General features: G+C 38.6%; 1 pseudogene; it reads left to right on the top strand.

The window, feature by feature from the left end:
• The first annotated feature begins 457 nt into the window (after positions 1–457).
• Positions 458–14,509, top strand: part of LOC119508439 — a 49,876-nt pseudogene continuing 35,824 nt past the window's right edge.

The following is a 14,509-nucleotide window of genomic DNA, read 5'->3' as shown; positions in this document are numbered from 1 at the left end:
ATGGCAATGTGCTTACTGTGCTTTGAAACTGTTTAAATTCATGGTCTCCTTATACATTGACAGCTACTCCAAGGTTCAACGTTTAAGTATGGGTGCTTGGGGCAGAACACATAGCCGGAAATCCTGTAAAGGAAGAAAAACAAGTAGGAAGAGTAGGTACCTCGACCCATTTGCATTTAAATGCAAGGTCAAGGACTGTCTGTTGTTTTCCTTTGCATCTTCCATTTTCTGCTGTTGTGTGGCTTTAGCCATTTTAAGTGCTTTTTTCTGGAGCTTCTTAGCTTTCTGGTTCCCTAATTGGCAACTAAATCCTATTTCTGAAAAGCAAAAATAGTTGTTGCCAAAAGTTATCTTTCTTTGGTCAGGCTTGGCGTGACTTTTCACAGGAGGAAGGAAAGAATGTAAGTTCTTAGGCTGAAGAGGATCTACCGTCTCAGAACTGGGCCCTGCGGTGACCATGGCTGCTAAGGGAAGCCTTGAGGAAAGCCAGGAGCCTGAGGACTCAGGACAGGGTATGCAGGGAACTAACCAGCCTTAAGCGATGCCCGCTTTGTCCAGAGACTGGCTGTATAGTACATTAGTGACCTTTATTTTATATGAAATAGATCCTCTTGCTATATTTCAAAGTGGTTTACAACTCTGTATCAAATATCTTTATTAGGAAATGCTGGAATGTAAACAGTAGGAACACAAATATTAATACTATCCTCACAATGCACGCCCTACAAAAGACATTTGCTGAGTTTTGTTATATGTGAAAACATCTTTTGCTACCAACTTTACTGTCATTGTGGAAAATTGCACAAACCAATACATGTAAGTGAATAATTTTACATATAGTTAGTGTCCTTTTTGATTAAGAAAGTCTTTTAAAGAACATATTAATTATGCATCTTATGTATCCTATGTGGCTTAAGCAGCTCTGTGAATAGAGACCTGCCAGTTGTTTTGTTAAAATAACAGAGTGCAGCTGTGATTTAAAAAAAAAAAAATGGTTGCAACATATCTGAAAAAGTTATTTTATTTTTTAAAAGGGAGGGAATCAACGTGAATGTTTTAATTTGCAAATATAAGTTTTTTTTGGGGGGGGAAGTGTGATAGCCCACACAAACACAATTGTATGGGACACAATGGTTTTAAGACTATTTATTTGCTACAATGTTTCTTGGCTAGAATTCTCCAAATGAGTGGCAGATATGTGTGGGGAAGTGGCCATTGAAACCAAACAGAGAAGGACACACATCAAAAAAGAATTTTTTTAGATTACAGTTGCAGTTGGAAACATCGCTGTTTCCATATTTAAATTTCTTGGGTTTGTAGAATTGGTTGTTTCAATTCCCACAATAAACCAAAATCTACATTTGGAGGAAACAGTTTTACATCGAAATTAGAGTTTGCCTTTGCCTCAGGAAAAAAATGACATTGTCTGTCCTAGAAAACACTCTTTGGAAATGTCTTTGACTTTTCAGTGTGTCTGTGGGCAAGTCCCATCTGTGTTTTCTGCTTTGTGGTCTCATCCAGGCCGCCGGTGGTGTCTCTGAATGGGGCAGCTTCACAAAATCTGCATGAAAATTGGGAATTGTCAAAGTAATTTGCCATTTACTGACTTGCTCTCTATGCCTTTTGTATTTTGATCAATAAAAACTTAAATCCTTTACCCAGTTAGTAACAACCTATTCTAAAGTATTATATTCTCCCTAATCTTTTCAAGTTCTGGTTGTACAGTTATCCATTTTCAATGATATTCATTTTAAAAGGTTAACAAACGAGAAACTAAACCAACCATACAAATAACAGCCCAAAGAACACTTTCCAAAATGTGTTGCTGTAGTGCCATTTCAAATTTAATATTCATGCAGAGGAAAGCTAAAGGCCACCAAACCAGGTGGATAAAATAGTACCGCATTTTATGACTCGTTCTTAAATGAAATCTCTTAAATATCGCTAATGAAGCCCGCTCTCCCACACAGCCCTGTCGGCGCCCTTTCTAGGCTCGCTCAGTTACATCTCCCTGTCTAGCAATTTGCCCCAGGCCCCTATTAAATGAATTATCACGGCCCCTAAATCATCTCTGCGGGGGTTTCCTCTAATCCCATCAAGACACTTACACTCGCTTTCTTCCCTCCTGGTGACATAATGAGTTATTATTTCATGGGGAGCAGTTAAAGAGGCCCCTTTGGAAGGGTGGAATGTGTGCGGGGAGGGGGCGGAGGTGGGTACCAGCGCCTCGGGCTGCTGCCAGGAGCCCGACGGGACAAAGAGGCCGCGCGGCCACCAACTGCCCTCCGCGGCCGCCGCGGGGCTCGAGGGTGCGGGCTGCCCCCGACCTGCGGGCCTCCCCACGCGCCTCCCCCGCGCCCGCCGGGCGTTGGTTACTGTGGGAGCCCAGGAATGCCGGGCAACGGGAGAGAATGTAAATGTTTTCCTTAACCAGAGGAAACACGGCACTCACAAACCACTTGCGGAATAGATTAAGCTAATTTATTAAACAGTTTGCCTGGTGACTGGGCTGAGCTGAGAATGATTTACAATTTTAAAAAAATGGATGAGAGACAGTCAGGGGCCACAGTGGCCCTAATCGCGGGGCCCGTGGCTGCACCAAGAGGGCTGGGGAAGGCCGTCCCGTGGCTGGGCTTGGCACTAAGGAAGGTCCAACCCTTGGCAAAGCTTTCCAGACGGGAGCCTCCGAGAGCCAACTGTGTGCAGAGCCCTGGGTCCCAGCTCTGAGTGGGTGAAATTAAAGAAAGCTGGGCCCTTCGTGCCAAGCCAGGAGTAGGGATCCCCTCAGCCCAGAGGAGATCGGGCTTTTTACATCATGTTTCTGGGGCCCTCAGACCACCATACACACACATCAGTGCTGGGTCTTCCCAGAGTGTCACCACTGAACACGCTCTAGGAGATTTTGGAAACATCAGGCTCAAGGGCTCTTATGTCTGGAGCAGTGATTCAGGCCCACAACCCTCTTTTGATAATTAACATTTCATAAACCCCTTTTACTATCCTGAAATGAAAATCTTGGAAAATATAAGCTGAGCACATAAATTTTTTTAAGAAGGGAGGAAGGAAGGAAGGAAGACAAAACAAAATGACCTAATCGTAATGTAAAGAAAAATAAACTTAGACAAATAATGTATAGTAAAATATGTATTTTAATAGGTAAATTCTCCATCATGACAATTATCAAATGCAGTAGTCAAATGCTTGCACCACCTTATAGCAAATAAGTTTTTATTTAAGAGAAAATTATGCAATTGACCACTATTGATACTTTTTCTTTATAACTGACATTTTGAAATAAGGGTAAAATAAGTACATTTGTTCACACATGTAGAATCTCAGAATGAGACAGCTATGCATGTAGACTGTTAGAGCGGTGTGTGCTGGAACTCAGAACCTATGAGCTACATTGTTGTCAGCAACATGATCTTCCAAAATGTAGACACTCTTAATCAAGTTCCAGACAAAGCAAGGTACAGTCTTCCCTCAATGTGCATGGTAAATGTATTCCTGGAAAATTCAATGTATATTAAAACTATGTAAAAATCCTTTGTTTATATGTAAAATGGAGTGTGAGATTATTATCAAAGGCTGCTCACCTACCTGAGTGTCTGATGAAATGTGTTCTGAGGAGCCTGAAACATTTCTTTGGGTGGGATGCATTGCTCTCTGAGAGTTGGTACTACCTCCTTTGAGAATCATTGATCTAGAGCACTGGTTTTAAAATTCCTTTAATTATTGTTTCATGGGGAGCAGAACACTTTGAATACAATGTTAGAGAGTTTCCAGATCCCCTTGAAATCTATCCACAGATCCCGTGAAGAATCCATGTATTGCATAACTGGTTTATAAGCCCTTGCTCTACAGTGTTAATTGAGAAATTAGAAACATAGAGGTAGCAAGTACTTTGCCTCAACTCTGTGTAGAATCCTCTAGCGGCAGCTCATCCAAGATTCCAAATAATATCACCTAGCTTTGGTTTCATTCTAGGTACTGCAGGGGAATAGTCCCCCTCCTTGTTCTGGAAGTGGAACTTAAAATTTCTTTAGGTTTCAAGGCAGTTCTAGCAAACTGTTTACTTCTCCTGAGCTTGTGGTCAATAAAACCACTAAATTTATTCTACTAGCTCTTGTTAAGATTTTTTCACCTCTATACTTTGGCAGTTAATTTTTTGTATCTAAGTGTAGGGCTTTCTATTAAAACTGTTTAAATGCTTTCTTAGGGAATTGTGGAAACATGGCAGAGTAAGAAGCTCCAGGAAAGTCCCTCCACCAGAGCAACTATTGAACAGACAGGAACTGTCTAAATCAGCTATTTCAAAACTCCAGAGTCCAGTAAAACACTGTACAGCATTCAGGGAAGAGTGGGAGGAAGAAGCTGGTAAATTATAGTAGATACCAGAAAACTGCTCTCTGAGCGGGGAGTTGACTGTCACCCATTCCCCACTCCTGCATCAGGCAGCAGTGGATTCTGGTCCCTGACATAGCTTATTGGTGCCAAAGAAAGACATAAAAATCCACTTCCTCAAGATCAATGGTAGGGGTCAGGCAGATAGCTGATCACAGATTTCAATTAGCTACTCCAGATTGCTGGGGGCCTAGCTCTGAAGGTGGCCACGGTTCCAACCTTCCCCAATAAAGGTGACAGAGGAGACTTAAAGACAATAAGGGAGAGCTGGGAGGACAGCTGAAGGGCTGCATTTGCTGGGTAGGAGCTGAGTCAAGAAAATACAGCTTTGGGGAGCCATGGAAGAAGCTCCTGGCCCTCTTCCTGGCCCCTCCCTCAGCTCCTCCCCAGGGAAGTTTGGAGCCCTTTGGGTACCTGGCCTAATTCTGGCTGGGAAAGACTGACTTGGGAAACTTCTCTCTGGTATGTTCCTCCTCCCAGAATTTGCCTCCAGGTAAAAGCAATTTGAGACAACAAAAGCAGTGTAAGAAACAATTGAGGTGGATAGTCTGAGGCAAAGGCTTACCTGCTTTAGGTCCTTAAGTCCAGCCATGGAACACCTAGGACAGGGAGAAGGCCTGTTTCCTGGGAATTAAAGGGGTTATTCAAATTCCTGTAAACCAGGAACTCCTAAGGCCATTAGTAAGCACAAACCCAGGATAAGACAGACCTAGAAAAGACAGCAAGGACCCTGCACTTGGCATACTGCTTGGGTTGACCTTCCTGATAGGAGGGCTGAACTCTGACACAGAGTACAAGCGATGCAGAGCCAATTTGCAAAGATGGTGAAATGTGTTTTTTCCTTAGGTTTCTTCATTTTGTTAGCTCCAAACACTCAAGAAAATCTCTGTCATATCACCAGCTGGTTACAAACCAAGAAACAGACATCTCAGGGAATAAATCTCAGAGATAACATTTAAAAATATTAAAATGTACAGTGTGCAACAAAAGATTACAAAACAAAGAAACAGGAGATGATAGCCCAGGTAAAGGAGAAGGATAAAAATCCAGAAAACATCAGTGAAGAAGACCAGATTGTGGACATACCAAAGACTTTAAACGAATGATCTTCAATATGCTCAAGGAGAGGAAGGAAAATACAGAGAAAGAATTAAAGGATATTAGGAAAACAATGAATGAGCAATATGAGAATACCAATAAAGAGACAGAAATTTTAAAAAGAAGCGTAAATACTGGAGTTGAAGATCACAATAATTGAAATGAAAAATTCCCAGGAGGGTTTCAACAGCAGATTAGAGCTGGCAGAAGAAAGACTCAGTGAACTCAAAGACAAGACAATTGAAATGAGCGAGGCTGTGGAGCAGAAAGAAAAAAGAATTATACAAAGCAAAAAATAGCCTGAGACCTCTGGGACACCATCAAACACACCAATATACACATTATGGGAATTCCAGAAGGAAAAGAAAGAGAGAAAAGGGAAGTAGGAATATTCAGAGAAATAATGACAGAGAATTCCCCAAACTTTGCAAATGACATGAATATGCACATCCAAGAAGCCCAAAGAACACCAAAAGGATAAACTTGAAAAGAAAACATGCCCTGACACATACTGATCAAACTGTCAAATGCAAAGGACAGGGAGACGGTTCTGGAAGTTGCAAAAGAAAAGCAACATGTTATGAAAAGGGAGTCCCAATTAGATTAAGTTTCAATTTCTCATCAGAATCCATGGAGGCAAGAAGTCAGTGGATTGAAATACTTAAAGTGCTGAAAAGAAACAACTGCCAATCAGGAATTTAATATCTGGCAAGACTTTCTCTCAAAAATGACGGAAAGATAAAGATGTTCTGAGATAAAAGCTGAGAGAGCATATGACTGCTAGACCTGCCCTACAAGCAATGCTATAGGCAGTTCCTTAGACTGAAAGGAATTATGCAGTGGTTCAAAGTGGCATAAAGAAATAAAGACCTATGGTAAAAGTAACCATTCATGTAAATATAAATGGAAGTACTATTGTATTATATTGTTTGGTATGTAACTCCGCTTCTTACTTCCTGCAGGTGCTGAGATGCAAATGCATAAAAAGTAATGATAAATCTATCATTTTGGACATTAATGGAAGAATTGAGGAACAAAAAAACAAAGACTAACTAGTAAAACTGTAAAAGAAAGTCTTGCATTAACAATAGTGACTTTAAACGTAAGTGGATTAAACTCTCCATTCAAAAGGCAAAGATTAGCAAATGGATTAAAAAAAAAAAAGCTTGAGCCAACAATATGATTTTATAAAAGACTCACCAATCCAAAGACACAAGTAGGCTGAAAGTGAAAGGATGAAGAAATATACCATAAAGTAGAAACCAAGAGAGAGCTGGCATAGCTATATTAATATCAGATAAAATAAACTATAAGTTGAAAACCATTATGAGTGACAAAGACAGTCATTATGTACTAGCAAAGGGAGCAATTTAAAAAGAAACTGTAAGCATTATAAATATATATGCACCTAAGAGCAGAGCCCCAAAATATATGAAGCAGATATTGAAAGATTTGAAGGGAGAAACAGACTGTTCTACGTTAACTGTAGGAGACTTTAATACACCCCATTCAATAATGGATAGAACATCTAGACAGAAGATCAATAAGGAAATACAAGACTTGAACAATACTCTAAACCAACTAGACCTAACAGAAATATATGAACATTTCACCCAATAACAACAGAATACACACTGTTCTTGAGTGCACATGGATCATTCTCGAGGATAGACCATATCTTAGGTCACAAAACAAGTCTCGACAAATTAAAAAGTACTGAAATCAAACGATGTATCTTCTCCAACCACAATGGAATGAAGCTAGAAGTCAATAACAGAGGGAGAAATAGAAAATTCACAAATATGTGAAAATTAAACAATGTACTTTTAACCAATGGGTTAAAGAAAATCACAAGGGAAATTAGGAAATATCTTGAGGTGAATGGAAATGAAAATACAGCATACCAAAATTTATGGGATGCAGAAAAGGTAATGCTGAGTGGTACATTTATTGCTGTAAATGCTTACGTGAAAAAAGAAGAAATATCTCAAATCAGAGACCTTATCTCAAACCTAGAGGATCAAGAAAAAGAGGAGCAAGTTAAACCAAAGCAAGCAGAAAGAAGTAAATAACAAAGATTAGAGTGGAGATAAATGAATTAGAAAATTAAAACAAACAAACAATAGAAAGAACCAATAAAACCAAAAGCTGGTTCTATGAAAAGATCAATACACTTGACAAACCTTTAGGTAGACTGATGAAGATAAAGGAGAGAAGACACAAATAAATAAAATCAGAAATGAAAAGGGGGGCACTACTACCAACCCCAGTAAAATAAAAAGGACTATAAGATGATATTATGAGCAATTATATGCCCACAAACTAGATAACCTAGATGAAATGGACAAATTTCTAGAAACACACAAACTACCTAAATTGACTCAAGAAAAATAGAAGATCTTTACAACCAATAACTAGTAAAGATATTGAATCAGTAATCAAAAACTTTTCAACAAAGAAAATCCCAGGAGCAAATGGCTTCATAGGGGAATTTTACCAAAGATTACAAGAGGAATTAATAACAACTCTGCTCAAACTCTTCCAAAAATTGAAGAGGAAGGAACACTCTCTAACTCATTTCATGAGTTTCAAGATTGCCCTCATACCAAAGCCAGATAAAGATGCCACAAGAAAAGAAAATTACAGACCAATATCTCTTTAGAACATAAATGCAAAAAAAAAAAAAGAGTTAAGGGTTATAATATACAGAATTTCTATTTGGGAGGATAGAAAATATTTGGTAATGGATGATAGTGATGGTAGCACATTGTGAATGTAATAACAGCACTGAGTTATATATTTGTGTTTAAAAGGAGAAATGTTAGGTTGTATAATGTTAGTAGAATAAAAACTTTTTAAAAATCCACGGAACTGCAGCACAAACAGTGAACCCTAAGTTAAACCATGGTTTATAGTTAATAGTACAATTATAAAAATGTGCTTTCATCAATTGTAACAAATTGCCACACCAATGCAAGGTGTTAATAATAGTGTGGTATATGGGAATCCTGTGTTTTATATATGATTTTTCCATAAACCCACAGCTTCTCTATTAAAAAAGAATTAAAGGATATATATAAAAACAATGCCTTCTTACTGAAGCTGACCCTTCATTCAAGCCTGCCTAGATGTTTTGAGATTCTAGTTTTGTCTTTGAATTATCAGCTCTCCCTTCTAGTTTTGTTTCATCTGTATGTTAAAATATTAGAATTCATTATCATGAAACAAAAAACTGAGAGGCCTCTTTACCAACTCTGCATCATTAGTAATAACACCATATAAGTATATAATGTTTTCATACTCTGTTCATTAACATCCCTTCTGTGTAAGTTTCTACATTACCATTTAGAACTAAAGAAATAAGGCAGTGGACTTTAAAATATTGTATGTCTTCATTTGTTTCCTTTTTTTCTTGTTAGAAAATTTTGTCACTTATTTTAAGGACCTTTTAGGAGAATTGTTACCCACTCTCAATGCTGGGATTTTGTTAATTTTAAAAATAATACTATAGCAAATTAAAATATATTTTAAAAGAAAGAAATTCCCCACAACCCTACAATTCTAACATAATTGTTTTCATTTTTCCATGGACCCTTTCATGTCTTCTAATCTTTGTCAAGCCTTTAACATATCGCACGTCTAGTTTTCTACATCTCTTCTATTCCATGTTAGCAATGTGTACTAGTCTGTATTTGCTCTAATGCATACACAAATGAATTACAGAGTGTTCTATGCAGCTTTGCCTGAGTGGGCTGACAAGCTAGTATCTTTGTAGGCTTTTAACAAAATTATCACTATGAAAATAAGGAAGCACTAGCATATTAATTCAGCTGCTCACTTAAAAAAATCATTATACATTTGTCTAAGTCAGAGGTGTAAGGGGGCAAAAGGGTCTTGAGTTGCTGATTTCAGAAAGTTCTGAGGTTGTGATTTGGAACATTTTGGCTTGGGGAGCTACAGATGTCTGTGGCTTCCATTTGCTGGAGAGCAGCGGTGAGGGGAGTTGGGAGCGGTAGGGGAGAGGGCATCTTGATTCAGCTCCGGCTTTGGAAGACACTGGGCCAAGTGTGCTGGGCAGTTGGGGAAATCACCTCCTCATTTGGAGTTCTTTACTGGGTTCCTCTCCCCAAGATGCTGCTGCTTCTGGATTTGTTGGACCTTCTCCAGGACCCAGCCCGTCGAAGCCTATGCTACACTTTGATTTACAATTAGTACCTGCCCTTCTAGCCTCTTAAAATGAGTATCATATAGAGCATCTTCACTGAGAATGATCCTTATCATTTAGAAAATTGATAATAATGATAGTTACCATTTATAAGGCATCTACCATACACCAGGCAGTGTATGCATATGTCATTAGGTTTCACATATGTTGTTGTATGCTTCACAACAATCCTATGTGGTAGGAAACACACTGTCCATTTTAGAGATGAGAACTCCTAAGAGAGGCTGTGTCTTACCCCAAAATTCAAATTGGCCTATTTTTACAGCTCAAAGTCATTTTACTACATAATGCTCTGTTTCTATTGAAGAATATATAAATATGAGCAATTTTATATTATGCTAATATAATAATCTTATACATTATATATCACACCTAAAATTATATATAGTTGTATATTATATTATAAAATATTATACTAAAATATAAAATGACATCGCAAGATCTCGAGCTTAATCTCTCATTTAAGAAGACAAGAGGGGGTGAGCAAAGAGGCCTGGGGCTTTTCCAAAGAAGGAAGGATCATGTGACTCCTTCCACTGACTTCTCCCTGTATACAGTATAGGGAGCAAGAGAAGGGCCTCCTGGAGCAAGTGAAGGGCAGAGACTTGAAAACTTAGCAACAGGGGATGATCCTAAAACAATGGAGCCTACAAGACAGATTTGGCATATTTTCAGGACATAAAATTTCAGACTCGGAATATGTAAGTTGTAACAAAGAATCTGTCACCAAACCCTGGGTGACAACAAATCAGTTATTGAAGTAAATTCCTCCAGCCCTAGGCCCCATCAAAGTGTGATAAATAAATATATGATGATTGTTTGCAGTTGCTAAGAATTCCTTATAAGAGAGAATAAGGAAAACCTGGCCTTGTTTAGCATATGCAGAGGCTTTTTACCCTTTAAATAGAAACAGTCAAAACATAAGAGGTAATTCCGTGTTTTCCCTTCACTCATGTTTTTGTCAAAAGGGTTATCCTTGTCAAACTCAGAAATCATTAGCTTAAGGTACAATCTTGGTAATATCAGGTAGAACAAAGGGATAGCCCAGTTCCCCAAGTGAATTTTTGGTAAATTTCCAAATGAATTCACTCCTGAAACAAAAATCATTGGCCAAGGTCATTTTGAAGGTGGCCTCTTCCACAAACTGAGTCCTAATCCCATGAACATATGACCAATAGCTCAGGTTGCTTCCTTGGCCCCCAGGAAATACCAAGCCTTTTTCTGAAAATCCATCTCAGAATTCCCTCTAGCATTACTGGATCTCTTCAGTATAAAGTCCCAGAAATCAGCGACATCAAAGCTCCAGGACAAATTGGGCCCTGATTCAGCAGATCTTCAGAAACCCTTTTCAAGGAAATCTGAAGATTCTAAATGGTTTTTTTTTTTCCTAGCAAGCCAGGTCAGTGTGCTTAGTTCTGCTATCCACACAAAAGAAAAGACTGTGGGTCTGGCAGTCAAAAAAACAAGAACATTTCAATGTCCTGATGATTTATTACCAGGGCAAATGGAAATACTGCAAACCACAATATCATTTATCATGCAATTACATATCTTTCTAGAAGATAATGCACATGACCACAGAAGCAATGTAGAACTGCCCCTTCTTTTGCTCCGAGCCTCAGTTTCCTTCCCTGCAGTGGGAGAGGACTGGCCAGGATGCTTTCTGGACCTCGAAGGTCTCTTCTCACCCTAACCTTCGAGAGTCTGTAGCCATCTAGGAGGGTGCAGCTCTTACATGGACATGGCCTTGTTGAGCTCTGGTTTCATTGCTACCACCTCCTACCTGTGCCACACAGCTACTCACCCTTCCCAAGCCTCAGATTCATCATATGTACAAATGGAGATGATGACAGTCCCAACTCCTTAGGGTTATTGCTCGGATTGTTAAGGTAATGCGTGTAAATTTCTGAGATGGAAATCTCAGAAAGCACTCAACCAATATTAGTTATTATAATATTAGTACATCTCATTGAAATAACTTTTTGTGTTTATTCCTCTCCTTGTCCCCATCTCTCCTTGTTTGCCTCCCACCATGTACTTCCTATCACTTATGTTTTAATTAATTAATTAAATTTATTTCACCACACAAACTATATTCACAAGGGTTAAACTTTGATAAGAGACCAAATCTCAAGGCAAAGAATGAGCAAGCCTGGGGCCTAATCCCAGATCTTTCAAGAATCATAGGCAATTACTTCCACTATATTTGCCTATTAGCATATGCCTACCTGCTGCCTCCATCAAGCCATTTGTATGGATACAAATATGTTGGTTTGAATGTTCATGTTGTGGAGATGTTTAGGAACAGATAACTTATTCTCGTACCTTCCTTTTTGTATATGTTAGAATGTGAGAGGTTTGGGTTTTCCTTAAAGGACACTGGAGGAGGACCACTGCTTTGGAAATGCTGTGACATATTAGGAAAACATAGTATGTCAAGATTTTTCTTTGTCAGATAAAAGTGCTTTCCAGTTAGGCTACCAAAGGTTGATTAAACATCCCTGTGATCAAGATCTCTTTAAAACATTTATATTTTCTCCTTCATACATACCTAAGCACATCTTAATAAATGTCATTTGCTTCAAAATATGCCCTGTCCATTTCCTTTGCCAAGGCAGAGTCAGAATTCAAGTTGCCATATGTTAACAGTACTCTTCTCAGTTCAGAAAGTACCCTGCTTGGTTCTTGAATATTTGATGAAGCATGCTTTCTCCACCGGCTTTGTGGTCTCCGGGCCTGCTCCACCTCCACTCGGAACTAGGTTTCTTTGGAACAGAAAACTGGGAAAACAGTCATGTGCATCTGATGTCCTCTCCTCTTGTTTTAGAGACTATTGATATAATGCATGTATGAACCAGACTACTGCATGTATGATTGAAAATTCCATTTAATGGTCTCCAAAATCCTTCATAGGATGTGTTAATTTATTCTTTGTTGCAAATGCAAGAAACAAACCAAAGAACTAGATCTGCAACACCAGAGAATTGGGCAAATTTGGAAACAAAATCTAAAATTTATAGACTATGCCACTCATTGGATCATTCTCTTTCCTTGCTTTGCTACGTCCTTGATGACAGTGGAATAGTTCCCAGACTCCCACCTTTAGCCTCATTTGCAGAAAATACCTCAAATTTATGTTCATCTCAAGTTTTTCCATGATGCTCCTTTCTGCCACTTGTTCTAGAGAGGTACCACTCCAGCCACTATTTAATGAACATTGTTTTCTTGTGGATGGAAATGAAGATAATGAGACCTGAAACTCAGTGTGATGGATGCTGGAGTGTGCCATGCAGAGCCCCTCTTTAAGACTGAGGCACTCATTCCTACTGCTGCTGTAAAAGTGATAGTTGCTGAAGGCTTTCAACCAAATCCCTCTGCAAGAATTGTCTACTGTCAAAGGGAGCTGCCCCGCCCAAAGTCACTCTCCCTTTCGGGGTCAGCCTGCATCCAATGCCTGGCCACCCTTCAGGACCATCTCAGCACCAGGGCTCCCTAGAGGATCAGATGAGGCCTTTGTGATGACTGCCACACAGCTCAGCTTCTCCCTCCACACATTTCTGCTTCCTTCTCTCCCCGCTCAGGTGTGATTCCAAGAGCACCCCCTAATAAACCTCCTCTAGGAAACTTCATCTCCGTCTGAGTCTATTTACTGGACAGCCTGGCCTATGACATTCAGGCTAAAACTCTTAGAAATAAGATGATGCAGTTTAGAGTAAGAGTCTTAAGTCCCCATATCTATTTTCCCCCTAAGCATATGATACTTGGGTTAAAATAGTGGAAGAACTTTGGGATTTCAGTTGCAAAACATGAAAGGATATTAAAGGGCATGAAAATAATTGTAATGAATGAAAAATGCATTTTAGAAAATTCTTTTTTTAACGAAAGCACAAACTATGACTAAAAAAATCAGACTAGTGAAAAATACAAACTTTTATCAAATAGAATCTTCTTATAAGAAATTCTGAGACACAGCAGTATTAGTACCTTGATGTTTTTAGCATTTCTTTAAATACAAGTGAATTGGCAAGTATAATAAATGCTTAGTGATTGAGGCAGCCACTGCACCGTGGCCAGCAAGGCTTGGAGGATGAAGAAAGAGCAAGCATGCTTACTGAAGCCCAGTGGGAAAATTAAGGTATCAACAGAGATTTAAAGCTTGTTCCAGATAAGCATCTCATTGTGACTGTAATTTTTAAAACTTTTTTCTTCAAAGGATTTATCTTAAAATAACATTCAATGAATTTTTTTTCAATCAATAGTTTGCAATGATGGTAATCACATTTGGTCTTTATTCAGGCAGAATATATGTATCAAAATATGAAATAGGCCTTTTTTTTCCTTAAAAAAACCTTTACTGGGACTCCTTAAAAACGAATTTATACAAGTAATTTCTCAATACATTTTCATTGTTAACAAACAATACAGAAGTAGACAGAGTAAAAAGTTAAAATTCCCTCCTCAGAGGGGACCCCTGTTCTCAGTTTGCATTCAGACCCTCTTCTATGGGGGACAGACCTGTCCTTGTCATACACTCATATACAGAACATGTCCTTTGTTTTGTTTTTTCTTGTATTCTTACCTTAGCAGGATCATATTATACAAATTGTTATGCAAATTGTATTTCTTTTACTTGATGTGTTATTAATACTCTTTTTAATCTATTTAATTCAAAATCACTCTACACTATTACCAATCACTATATTAGAATTAAACTTGATGCCACATGTTAACTATTCTTAGGGATTAAACTGTTTACCTGAGTGAAACAAATTAACATTTTCA

This window comes from Choloepus didactylus, chromosome 13 (assembly GCF_015220235.1).
Source record: "Choloepus didactylus isolate mChoDid1 chromosome 13, mChoDid1.pri, whole genome shotgun sequence".
Classification (NCBI taxonomy): domain Eukaryota; kingdom Metazoa; phylum Chordata; class Mammalia; order Pilosa; family Megalonychidae; genus Choloepus; species Choloepus didactylus.
Note: the sequence above shows the minus strand (reverse complement) of the source record. Positions and strands in the feature narration are given on the sequence as shown.